Source organism: Carassius gibelio, chromosome A21, assembly GCF_023724105.1.
Source record: "Carassius gibelio isolate Cgi1373 ecotype wild population from Czech Republic chromosome A21, carGib1.2-hapl.c, whole genome shotgun sequence".
Taxonomy (NCBI): Eukaryota; Metazoa; Chordata; class Actinopteri; order Cypriniformes; family Cyprinidae; genus Carassius; species Carassius gibelio.
Genome location: NC_068391.1, coordinates 11,353,575 through 11,367,682, shown reverse-complemented (window position 1 = coordinate 11,367,682; position 14,108 = coordinate 11,353,575). Strand labels below are relative to the sequence as shown.

Below are 14,108 nucleotides of genomic sequence, written 5' to 3'. Positions count from 1 at the left end.
TCTGATGTTATCTATTTTATCAGCAAAGAAATTCATAAAGTCATTACTATTAAACGTTGATGGAATATTTTAATCAGGTGACGTCTGGTTATTTTTTAATTTAGCCACTGTGCTTAATAAAAACCTTGGATTGTTTTGGTTATTGTCAATGAGTTTGTGGATATGCTTGGCCCTGGCAGTTTTAGGGGCAATTCTAAAAACTTCCAAGTTAATTCTTCTCCATTTGCGCTCAAGACTACGAGTTTCTTTCTTGAGAGATTGAGTATTACTGTTATACCATGGCACAGTACATTTTTCTCTAACCTTTTTCAATTTGATGGGGGAAAAAAGGGACAATCGCGATCCAGTGAAACAGGGAGAGAGAGAGATCCAATTGCAGGTATGTTTTATTGGGGTAATCCAAATCGTAGTCAAAACAAGCCAGGGTCAAAACCAGAATGCAGTCCAAAAACAAACAAACAAAGAAGGAACTGGAAAGGGAACAGGAATGGGAACTCAGAATACGAGGAATCTCGGAGGACGAGAAGACTGGGATCACAAAAGGAAACGGAATGAAAGGACTCCATACAGACAACAGGAAATGACTGGTAAATATAGGAAGGCTAATGACTAATAAGTGAAGGCACCTGGTGCAATTAGCAGGAGTGCAATTACTGTGATGAAGGGACAAGGCTAGTGGGAATTATAGTGCCTATGGTGAGGTGCCTAAGGGGAAGTGAGCCCACTAGTGGACACCCAGGGAAACAGAAATCAGACAGCGTGACAGAAACAGCTTCTAATGTATTAGAGAAAAAAGTGCCCATGTTGCCAGTCATTTCGTCTAGTTTTTCGTCTCAGGCAGGTTATTTGTGAATCTGTCTTTGGTGGCTGGAATAATAGTTCTGCCCAGACAGTAACGCTAAGACATATAGTTAAAGGGGGGGGGGGGGGGGGGGGAAATGCTCGTTTTCACTCAATATCCTGTTAATCTTGAGTACCTATGGAGTAGTACTGCATCCTTCATAACTCCAAAAAGTCTTTAGTTTTATTATATTCATAAGAGAAAGATAGTCAGTACCGATTTTTCCCGGAAAAACACGACCGACTGGAGGCGTGACGTGTGGGCGGAGCTAAAGAATCACGAGCGTGAGTAGGCTTTTGCGTTGAGAGCGTTTGGAAGCTGTGACATCGTGAGGAAAAAACCAACCAAAACAAACCATGGCTAACAGTCAGATTCAGCGTATATTTATGATCCAGAATCAGATCCTGAGGCTGAAACTGAACGAAAGCAGCAGCAGCAACGACTCGCTCCGAGCAGTGCTCGAACCCGGGTCTCCGATGGGAGAGATATTTGAAGCAGGAGGCAGATATATTTGAAGCAGTTTTACTCACCGCCTGCGGTTCCAACACACGATCGTGGCCCTTTTTCGTTGGGATTTCATCATCCTTAAGAAATAAACGATACGCAAATCCGTCGTCAAACTGGGCCATGTTTTTAAAACAAGCATCTTCGAAATGCAGGGAACGAACACAAACACACTTGCACAACTCTGTTGATGCTCTGTAAAAATAAACTCCATCCACTGGTCCCTTAATGCTGTTTTTTTTTGGTAATCTGTGCAGGGTTGTCTTGCCCTGGCAACCAAAAATACACTTCTTTTGTGACATTTCGCGACGCTCTCGCTCTGATCACTGAATGCCTCTGCTCTCAGTGCTCTGCTATACGGGAGCACGCGATCTTCCGGCAGATGTGCCCTTAGGACCCATATAAGGAAATTCCGCTCCATCTAACGTCACACAGAGCCATACTCGAAAAAAACTTTCCGAAACTTGTGACAAACCGGAAGGAGTATTTTTGGAACAGAAATACTCCTTCAAACGTACAACTTAATTTTTGAAACTTTGTCCATGTTTAGCATTTGAATCCAACTCTTTAACAGTGTAAAAAACTCAGTATGCATGAAATAGCATTTCACCCCCCCTTTAATATCAGTGATATGCAGCATACACGATACAAGGAAATTGTCGGTAACATCATCACTTTGAGGTACAATATCCATATCAGTAAGATTGATTCCATGCAATATAATTAAATCTAGTGTATGATTAAAACAATTTGTGGGCCCGCTCGGTGACATTTTGCTTAACTCCAAAAGAGTTTATCAGGTCAGTAAACGCAAGTCCTGATGCATCATTTGTATTATCAACATGAATATTAAAATCTCAGACAATTAGCGCTTTATCAACTGTAACCAAAAGGTCTGAGAGGAAATCTGCAAATTATTTCGAAGAATTCTGTATACGGCCCTGGTGGTCTATACAAAGTAGCCAAAGCAAGAGATACAATATATTTCTTTTGCATATCTGACAGTTTAACATTAAGCAGAAGTATTTCAAATGTTTAAACCTTTATCCTGTTTTCTGGGTAACATTGAGAATATCACTTTATATTGTTGCAACACGACCAGTCTGACGGTGCTCATGCTTATAACAGTAGTTTGGTGGAGTCGACTCATTTAGACCAAAATAATCATTTGGTTTTAGCCAGGGTTTAGTCAACCAGAGTACATCAAATCTATAATCTGTGATCATTTCATTTATAATAACTGCTTTGGGTGTGAGTGATCTAATGTTTATGAGCCCAAACTTTAAAAATAGTTTTTATTCATTTATTTTACATTTTTCTGGTTTAATCACGATACGATTTTTTCTAAATCCTACATTAAATTTATATTTTGACCCCATTATTCGTGAAACAGACACAGTCTTAATAGATTGTACAGCGCAAGTACTTCTATCATTTAAGTGGTTAGAACAAAAATAATCATAATGGTTATTTGAGTATTGGCTTACTAGTCATATGTCCTGGAGATTTTGTCAGAGAGAAGTTCCGCTCAGTAGATGATTTTGTAACATTTAAATAGCCCATTTTTGCTCTTTTCCCAAATTCCTCAATCACAGACAGCAATGTATGATAGATACAATAGGTTGAATATTTCCTAAGTGATCAATCCTTTTATTTTTAGTTAATTTGTTTGGTTTTTGTTAAATGTGAACCAAAATCATCACAATTAAAACCAAAGACTTGAACTACTTCAGTCTGTGTGCATTGAATTTATTTATACTACGGGGCCATTTAATGCTTTACTTTAATAATGTACACCCTAATAATTCTAATAATTTAACAGCACATCGTCAATTATTCCTTACTTAATACATGGGTTTCACAATTTAAATTAACTTTTTCACGACATTCTAATTTATTGAGATGCACCTGTACTATTTAATGTTGCTGTGACATTTAAAGTTGAAATTAATGTATGAATATTTACAAAGTTGTCGCTTCTATAAGATTGAAAAGATTGGTCAAAGTTAAAGGCATGGATGGTGATTTGACCTAACATGGAATAGATTAAAGCAATTGGAAACATAACTATTAAATTAAAGCAATTGGAAACATAACTATCAAACTAAATTTTTGTTAGAAAATTGTGTAATATTTAATGTATGGCTGCATTTCCCCAAAAAATACAGTTGAAAGCTGATAAAACTCTTAAAACTTATTAAGCTTCAGTATCATGTAACTTAATTAACAACATTTTACTTTTAAAAAACATTGTGCCTTCTCTCAGTAAAATCCACAGGAAACTACCTAAAGAACCCACAATCTAATGCATGCAAAGGTCAAAAATGCAAACCGCTTTACAAGAATCTGTTTAGTTGGGATTTCCCCTAGATTTTGTTATTTTGATCATTCTCAGATTTGACCTATGGATTTGACGTGTTGATGTTATAAGGTATCTGAAGTTTTTTTCTTCTTCCATGGCATTATTATTTACTTATTAGTTCTTATATTATTTATTTTTGATTTGGAGTGCAACCATGTTTTATACAAACAGTAGTGAAAAAAAAAATACACATCAAATCTTTTTAAAATTCATGTTTTATGTGCATTAATTCTTAAAGGGTCAGTATGTCACTTCTAAGATCTTAACATTTGAATTCATATAATGTTGTCGGGAATTACTGTTAACTACCTAATGCCCTTTTAACCATAAATCTGTTGACAGAAAAATAATTAGTGTGCCTCTTTGTTCTTGTTCCTCTTCGATAACTCATCTGATTATCTTTACATGCAACCAAATAATCCGTTAGTAATCGGATTGACGGCTCAATCGGACTGAAAAGCCTTCATGTAAACACCTTAATCAAACTGAATGAAATTTTGATCGGATTGAAAAGGGTGGTTTATAACTTTTATAATACGATTGAGAGTGAATGTAAACACTTGATCGTATTGAAAACCGAAACTGAAAGGACTGTGCATGTGCAATGGCTAAAACAAGAGGTTACGCAACATTACACAAGTTTTTATTTTTTTAATGCATCCAGATGGGCCAATTCTCAGTTCAAAAATGAATTTTTAATTCCTTCACTCTATTTTAATGTGAAATATTGCATTTATTACTATATATATATATATATATATATATATATATATATATATATATATATATATATATATATATATATATATATATATATATATATATATAAAACAAATTTTATTGTGATTGAAACTAATATATTTTTAACTAAATATATATACATGTGTGTGAATATATATTTCTTCTGACAAGCGTAGTCTGCTCTGATTGGCCAGCTGACCCAGTGCATTGTGATTGGCCGAACACTGCAAGCACTCATTAGAAATGTAACGTCCCTTTTCATAATCGCAAGCTTCATCTTTCAAAATAAATGTAAAGATGGTTACATTTTTGATTTTAGTTTTACCATCAGTTCAAGTCCGAAAATGCAACAGAGTCACATGACAGACACAGTGATACAGCTGTGTTTGCAGTACACAAACCACGGACTGTTAAGACAGCTGACTCCACTGTGGTGTCTCTCTCTCCTTCTCTGTCTCACTCACACACACACACACATGCACGAGCACACCACATACACACACACGTGACGCGCAAAACTCCGCATTTGTAGATTCAATAGCAAATACTTAAACTAATAACAAAAAATACTTCCAGTAGCTGATTCAGAAGCGGTTCACCAAACTGTCGTTCATAAAATGCGTTGCTGTTCTGTTGTAAGTAATCTTAAAGATTCCTAAATGCATCTACTTTCAGAAGGCCAAATAAAGTGCTTTTGCTTTCGTGTAGATATACACAGTGTCTCTCTGACATGGCTGCTTCAGCAGTAACTGCAGTTACTGAAAACACAACTTCTTTGTTTGTATGAACATTTGGCAGGCATTATGTAAATATTGCATAATGACTCTTAACTTTGGTAAAAATCTCTTTGGATTTGGGACTTTAGTCTTTGCAACTTTACAGATTTTCATGCACCAAGAGCTTGTAACACTCCAAAGAGAAAGAAAAAATTTAAATTGCATCATATAACCCCTTTAAATCCACTGCAGTTTTCACAGAGTTTAATGCAGGTTGTGTGTCTTAGGTAACCTCCAGCATACCATAGTGTCATATACAAGAAACACTAGGAAGTTGATCATGAATCTCATTGATGAACAGCAGAAAGCCTTGGAATTTCTCTCAAGTCAGGTATTTAAAAAATGTCCAAACTTCCAAACCGCATATCCTCTTCTGCATTTTTAAACATATTGCTTTGGATGCTTTAATTTTTTTTTTCTAGATAATCAAGCTCATGGCCAAAGTAAACACACTTAGTTCACATGTGCAGAGAAGCTACAGTGACATCTTTTCCATGAAGCACATGGAGTCCCACGGTGAGATGATTAATGCTGTCAAACTTTCAGCAAAATATTTATCATCTACACATCTTCACAGTGAATTCCCTTTCATTCCACAGGGAGAGACCGTAGTGACATCCAAGAGACACTAGGTGTCGTGTCTACAAAAATCCCTAGTGGAATTTATATAATTCAGCCAGAAAACACAGATGTTTCCTTTGAGGAAAGTACCTTCTTTTAGTTTTGTTTAAACATTTCCAACCAGTTATTTTAATTTAAAAGCCAATCAAACATTCAGCATCTTAAACTGGCCATCTAACAGGTGTTCTGTGCGATGGATTACATGGAGGGTGGATGGACACTAATACAGAGATGGACGGATGGTCTCACTGACTTCAAATGAATGTGGTCACAATACTTGGATGGATTTGGACACTTACCGGGTACAATAAATCAGTAAATAGGATTGTTCATTGAAAAATGGTATTCTGTCATAATTTACTCAACCTCTTGTTGTTCCAAACTTGAATGAGTTTATTTTTTCTGTTAAAAAGAAAATAATATATTCTGAAGAATGTTTGTAACCAACCAAACAGGTGCTAGTAACGTCTCGGTTATGTATGGTATCCCTCGTTCCCTGAAGGAGGGAATGGACAAGTCACGTTGATGACCAATAAAATTGGGATATCACTTTGATAGACCAATATACTTCAAGTTTTAATTAAATGAGCCAATGCACATTGGCATTTAATTATTGCATCCAGCTTCCACTGATCACAGTGTGAGTATAATAAGGCAGCAGGTGCAATGCATACCAGGTTTTCACTGGGGAGTCGAGCCAGTGACCTGGTGGCTCAGCAGTGGTACAGCAACCGTGGCGATGGGACGTGATGTCTCTATTCCCTCCTTCAGAGAATGAGGGTTACCATATGTAGAGATTCCCTTTCAGTCACTCACTCTCAATGTCACATTGAGGACCATCGAAATTGGGATCACTACCACAGACTTCCAGTGCCCTGTGCGAGCCGCTATTATGTGTAGGCCTGGGCTCGGAACAATTAGTTCCAGTCACCATTGTCAAAGCACTACCTCACTAGGGTTGACTGGATAACACTGGGAAAACATACCCGTTCCGCTTGGAACAGGGATGCTGCGGAAGCCCCATCGTTCCCGAAGGAGTTTTTGGGAGCAAATACACATATAGCATCTTTTTAAGTGTATATGGAGAAATTTGAGGTGATTAAAACCTTCTTGGAAAGGCAGAAGTCTGCCAGGGAAACACAGGCTCTAAGGCTATACATGGTCTATACACGTATGAGTACAACTTATGTCTCAATATGGAACCCAGCCTTCCATGGTTCTCAAGGATTTATCATGAAGTCCTGGCGCCGGACATTCCGCCATGTCCAGCTGCCTAGGACGAAGGAGGATCTCAACAGGGTCTACTGTACGGACACTCTGGAGCAGTTTAAGCAAGCCAACACTAACCGAGGCCTCTCAGTGCCACTACTCGTTTGAGGTGAGAACACGAGAGGATACCGGCTCTACACGAAGCCTGTAGAACCTAGTGAATGTGTTAGGGGTCACTCAGCCCGCAGTTCTACAAATATCTGTCAGCAAGGCACCACAAGCCAGCACCCTGGAGGATGCAACACTTCTAGCTCAGTGAGCTCACAAGCCTGATAAGCCAGGGTTATGGCATTCACAATCCAGAGGGTCATCCTCAGCTGGCCAGAACTTTAGGCACGAATCGCAGACCGAAAATGCATGCAGGTCAGGCTCAAATGGGCCCTGCTGTAGTTATTTAAGCACTAAAGTTGGGTCCCAAGAGGGTACAGAGGGGGGCCGGGAAGGATTTAACCTCCTGGCCCCTGTAAGGAACCTGATGATAAGGTCATGCTTACCTAAAGACTTCCTATTCACGGGTCATGGTACGCATCAATAGCGGACTTTGCTGCTTTTGGACCTTGCTGCAGAAAGGAAAGCATGACCACATTTGGGCATCTTTGGTGGTCCTCTCAGAAAGAAGATCACCACTTGACAAACAGGTTCCACTTCAAGGCATAAGCGTGTCTCGTAAACGGTGCTCTTGCCGAAGTGATTGGGTCCAATACATCCTGGATTAGGTCACCTAGAACCTAAGGTCCGGACGCGGGTGCCAAAAGTTGCCCCGTCTCTGAGTCAGTAGATTCTTCCTCAGAGGAATCAGCCAAGGAGGGGCTGTCGCAAGGGGCACTAGTTTGGGGAACCAGATCCGAGGAAGACTAGCCACTAGCAAGACTTGCTTCTTGTCCTAACGGACATGTCCGTGCAAGGAGGCTCACTGGGGGAACGCATATTTGTCTATGCCCTTTTGCCAGCTCTGTGCCAGTGCATCCATGCCGAGTTTTCCCTCGGGCGTAGAACAGCTGGCAGTGAGAGGTCTCTGGAGAAGCAAACAGGTCTTTCTCAGCACCTCTGAACCATCTTCAAATCAGCTGGAACATCAGGGGATGGACTCGCCATTCTCCCAGGAGAATTGCTCGAGACAGCTCTTCGGCTGTACGGTTGAGCAGGTCCGGAATGTGAAAAGCACAAAGTAACCTCAGAACCTTTTGACTCCAAAGGAGGAGGTGGCGGGTGAGTTGCGACGAGAGTGCAGACCTCCTTGTCGATTGATGTACGCCCCGGTCTCTGTGTTGTCCATTCGGAACAGCATGTGCTTGTCTCGTAAGTGACCTTTGAGATGGTTCTAGGCAAGGCACACTGCTAACAACTCTAAGCAATTGATGTGCCAATGCAGCTGCGGGCCCGTCCAAACCCCTGAGACTGCATGCCTGTTGTACGTGGCACCCCAGCCGGTGATGGAGGCATCCATGTAAACCACAGCATGTCTGGATATCTGTTCAAGGGGCACCCCTGTCCAAAGGAATGTAAGATCTGACCACGGGGTGAGGGTTTGGCGACCAGTGTAACTTGGACCCAGTGAGTGCCGCACTTCCATGCCCACCTCTGGACTCAAGCATGAAGCCAGTTCTGGAGCGGTCTCATATGTAACAAGCCAAGCAGTGTAAGTGCCGCCGTGGCCACCATATGGCCCAGGAGCCTCTGAAAGAGTTTCAGTAGGACCGCTGTCGTGCCCTTGAAGAAAAGAGATCCTCTGCGTCGGTGAGAGTTTGCTCTTTTCCCAGTTGACCCGAAGGTTGTGTTCCCAGTTGTGCTGGAGCACAAAGTCCCTGTGACTTTCCCTTGACATTGCGAACACCCTGCTCTCTGAGGGGAACAAGAGCCGGCAACGCAACTTGTGTGAAGACACGGGTAGCTAGGGACAGCCTGAAGGGCAGGACCTTGTACTGATATGCCCGTCCTTCGAATGCAAACTGCAGAAAAGTCTGTGTGATGGAAGGAATGATAAATGAAAGTACTTGTCCTTCAGGTCGATCCCTGCAAAACAATCTTGGGGACAGATGCACCTGAACAGTAGCCGATAAAGTGCCTGATTCAAAACCTGCAGATCCAAGATCAGTGGTAACCCACCGCCTTGCTTGGGTGCAATGAATTTGGGTGGATACCGGGCAAACTAAATCGCATAGCCGAGGCTGATGTTCTGTAGAAGCCAGCAAGATGGGCTGGGTAGCGGTGCTCAGAAAACGTACAAGCAGGACTAGCGGAACCACAGCCACACCCACGGTGGGGCAGTGAGGTGGAACCCAGGGACCCAACTTGGGCAGCTTGTGAGCAGGCCGGAGTGTGGTGTGAGTGTGGGGTGCAGGGCTCAACTGGCTCCACAGGTTGGCAGAGGGTGCGTGAGTCTGGTCTCCAGAGGGTTGGTTCCCTGCGAGGGTTGCCACCACTGTAATCCTCAAACCACCCGTGCTAAAGCCGGAAGTTTTTTTCTCATCTGTTGGCTGCCAGAACGAGCCCCAGATCACGCCAGCAGCAACAGGACTCCGCCCCTCTGAAGGTAACAGAGCCTGGTTTGCAGCTCCGAGATGGTCATCTTCCCGCAGTTGGAATATGACTCATCCATGAAGGCCACCTCAGCGTGCTCGATGCCCAGACACATGAAGCAACGATCGTGACCATCACCAGTTACCAGGTAATGACTGCACCCAGAAAAAAATGGGTGAAATGGCATCCTTATAAGAAAGATCCGTCGTCTTTATATGAAGCTCTTTTAGAGAAATTTGCTCTTTAGGAAATGCTCTTTTAGTGCTGAGGCGCACAGGGGAATTAGCCGCGACTGGGGTAGTGCAGCCTGAAGTGTGCATCCCACTCTACACAGGAACGACCACTGCTGAAGTCTCTCCAACATATGAAGCTTCAGTGAGTGTGCTGAACTCGTAGCTCACAGGAGACACAGTTGAGCAGAATGATACTAACGCTCAGCTCTGAAGTGAAAAGCTGGTATGCATTGCACCTGCTGCCTTATTATACTCACTTATTATACTGGATGCACTAATTGCATGCTAAATGTGCATTGGATCATTTAGTTTAAACTCGAAGTAGATTGGTCTATCGAAGCGATATCCCAATTTTGTCGGTCATCAACGTAACATCGAGACTGACCGACTGAAAGGGAACCACTGACTTCCGTAATATGGAAAAAAAATAATAATACAAAAGTCAGTGGCCACTAGCAACTGCTTGGTTACCAACATTCTTCAAAATATATTCAATAGAGGAAAGCAACACATACAGTTTTGGAATAATATGCACATTTATGGCAGAAAAATCCCTTTAACTTCTAAATTAGATAATGTCTTAAATATGAATAAAAAGGTATTTACTTTATCTATTTCTCTGAAGGTAAACACTGGTTGGGTATGAGAAAAATCTTCAATATTGTGAATCAGAGAAACACACGTTTCCAGCTGCACGTGTCTCTGGTCTCACAAGATGACACCACCGCCCTATGCTTCATATGACAATTTCTGGCTTGAAGATGAAACCAAATTCTTTGCAATACACCTTGGCAGATATGCTTTTTTTTGCAGGTCAGCCAATAGCAAATATCATTCCCATAACACCACTTATTCCTTCAAAATTACTATGGAAAATGCAATTAATGTCCACATATTACATTTAGGCTTGCTGATGATTAAAGGGATAGTCACCCAATAATGAAAATTCTGTCATTATTTACGTATCGGAAGTGTCTGTATTTTCTTGTTTGAAAAAGTAAGGCTGGGCAAAAAAACTAAATGTAAGTCCTACTCAATTGCAAATTTTTTAACATGATTACAAATATTACACTAGTGCTCCTCTTCCTCTGCTTGCAAACAGTGCAATGCTTCCGCTACGGTTTGTGTTCTCGTGTCAACACAACACGTACGTGTCTTTGGGAATTGAAACAACTTGAAGGTGAGTAATTAATTACAGAATTTTCATTTTTTGGGTGAACTATCCCTATAATTTATGAGTTGCACAGTATAGAAACCTACTGACAATTAGTATTAAATATGTCAATACGATTTTGCTTTCTGTAGGTGATGCTTTTTGAGGGTATGACCAAGAGCAGAATCAAGACACAGTCCCTTTCAGTACCTTTGATGTTGACAATGATGATTGTTCTCCATTCTGCAATTTTGCTGATAAAGCTGTTGACAGCTGCAGTGTGAACCAAAACAACACAGGATGGTGGTTTAACCAGTGTGGCATGACAAATTTGAATGGCTCACCATCAGACCAAGATCTCTCCACGCAGTCAAATATTCATTGGGACACCTGGACCCAAAATGGCACGCTTGTCAAAATCAAATCAGTGACTATGAAGATCAGAATAGTTGAGATTTCAAATTCAAAATAAATCCCTGAAGCTTCTGAAGATTTTGTATTAAAATGGAACAATTTGGAATCATTAAAAACGTGCACTTCTGCCTTGTGAGATTTACTAAAACAGCAAGTTGTAGGAATACAGTTTTTGGCATTGTAATTAAGTTAACCATGTTTTTTGTAAATCCTGAGTCACAGGCCAAAATATTCATACTAATCGAATCATTGTTATGAATCATGGGAATTGAGTCATTACGCATAAGTTTTTTTACATTTATTTTTTTAACATGGAACTACAATAGATTAAACCAAATAATCCAGTCTGGAAGAAACCGTCAAACAGTCAGCACTGGAAATTACATGAGATTTTATTCAAATAAAAGCTTGTTTCCATCAAATAAATAAAGAAGGTAATTGTTAGGTAAAGTAAAGTTCCTAAAATACTTTCGGTCTTTGATTTTTAATTCTTTGGTCTACAGTGGCATGACCAAATGGGTGGCATGAAGTGGCCCCAGACAGCCCTAATATGTAATAGGCCACCCTAAGATAGAGGTCCTTTTATCAAAAGAAATAACATCAACATGTAGAGCCACCAAGCCTAGAAGTATTAGAGATCATCAGAGGACACACATTTGTCCATAAATCCATAAAATGTGGACAAAGTTGTTATATTTTAAGCAAAAATAAATAAGAAGTAATTTTAGACAACATTAGAAAAAGTTGTCCCTTGCCAAACTTACTTGTGTGAGAAATGAAATAGAAATAAAAAATAAAATTAACAACAAAACTAAAGCAACTGAATAATAACTGAAATGAAACTAACAAATCATTTGAAATTTAAATAAAAACATAAACTACATTAAAAACCCAAAATTATATCTTGATTAATAGACGCAATTCCAAGATCCAGTCACGCTGTGACATATAAAGTCAGTTTGGGAGAGTGAAAGTCTGAATTACAGAAACAAAGTTAGATGCTGGATATAAATTCACATGGTTGGATATATAGTAGAAACAGGCGTTTCTAAAAAAATATTTACAACCTCTCTCTTAGACGGCATACATTAAGATTAATAAAAATGTTTTAATAATGTTCTGACAACAAAGAGTTTTAAGGTGACCAGGCACTTTGAAATAAGAGTGAACAGCAGTGTCGCCATTGATGTGGGTGGCCTATTGTTTGTCCTGATTCATCGGCAGGACAGAGATAATTAATATGCTTTAAATAAGCTGCGTACTGTGTGGGCCACTATTAGCATCACTGTTCGTGGGTAAATATGTCAGTTGTTATGTGTGTATACGTTAAACCATCTGTACTATGTCTATTTAGAGCAAAGAATTCTGCCAAATTTTATCCTGCCAAATACTAAACAAAAATCCAGTTCTGCTGAAGCATTTTGTAAGCAGGAACTTGCCCTGGGCCTATGTGGGAGTCACCGTGAGAGAGTGCAGGGTAACCAGATAACACCAAACACCATGCTATCAGCATGAGAATTTGGGTTTTAGTGCCCAAAAGGGATGATTATTTTAAAAGAGACATGGACAATGGTAATGTCCCAAACTTTTGCACTGCTAAGCAATGGTCTACCAATGGAGCCATAGGAACACATCCTGCACCTAATTATTATTATTTAATTTTTTTTTTTTCTGGGGACAGTGCACTGGTCAGAGTTTTGCTTTACTTCTTGATATTAGCAGGAAAGGAAAAAAACATAACTTGTAAGTGTAATGTATATTGCTCTTAAAATTAATACATTTTTAAATGAGTTTAAAATAATTTTAACATATTTATTAAAAAAATTATATACAGAAATGGACCTACAGAAAGTGAGACTTGATTGGACTGTTTCAATTTAGACACGTGAATTGTTGATTTTCCTTTTTTCTTTAACTATTTATAATATTAATATACACAATGTATTAATACCTAATTAAAGTTCATTAAAAAAATTTTGGTTGGTAAAACACTTTTAATGTTTTTGAAAGAAATCTTTAAATTCTCATCAAGGCTGCATTTATTTGATGAAAACAGTAAAATCAGTAATATTATATGCAATCTTCAGTGTCACAAGATCCTTAGAAATAATTTCGAATTAGTATCAGTGTTAAAAACGGTTGTGCTTTTATAATTTAGTTTTGAATGAACATGACTGCATAACATGACCGTATTAATACATATATTTCAGCCACTTAGCAAACAAGGCAGGTACACTGAGTTTGCCAATAATAACAGAGATCATTTACATATAGAATTCTTAAAGTTACAGTAGCAAAGAACAGCTAGCATAACGCTTAGGATCGGAGAGAGGGTGGGAAATGGTCATGTAAAAATGAATGACAACTGCTTTTGTGCAATAACCTTGTGTTATAAGTTGACTTCAGTGGGGAAGATGCTACAAAATAGAAGTGTATAAAATGGCCCTTTTCAGGTGATTTACACACACAAACACACACACCCTCACACACACATACAGTACTATGAAAAATTAAAACCACACACAAAAAAACCCAAAAACATATTGAGACAACCATTTACTAGAGGATATATTATATAAAGCTGCAGTAAAACAAGCATGGGCCAAGGGCAGTTAGTTAACATGTCCTTGGAAATAATAAAAAGTCTAAAAATAGTCACTCTGATAGTCATCAG

At 39.4% G+C, this 14,108-nt stretch overlaps 1 long non-coding RNA gene across 2 annotated transcripts; it reads left to right on the top strand.

The window, feature by feature from the left end:
* Positions 1 to 3,677: 3,677 nt before the first annotated feature.
* Positions 3,678 to 14,025, top strand: LOC127941868 (uncharacterized). Of its 2 annotated transcripts, XR_008149157.1 has the most exons (6): positions 3,678 to 3,776; positions 5,452 to 5,555; positions 5,647 to 5,740; positions 5,824 to 6,147; positions 10,493 to 10,680; positions 11,173 to 14,025. It is a non-coding gene; the product is annotated as an uncharacterized LOC127941868 (long non-coding RNA). The 2 variants fall into 2 exon arrangements; XR_008149156.1 differs by lacking the exon at positions 10,493 to 10,680.
* Positions 14,026 to 14,108: the final 83 nt, after the last annotated feature.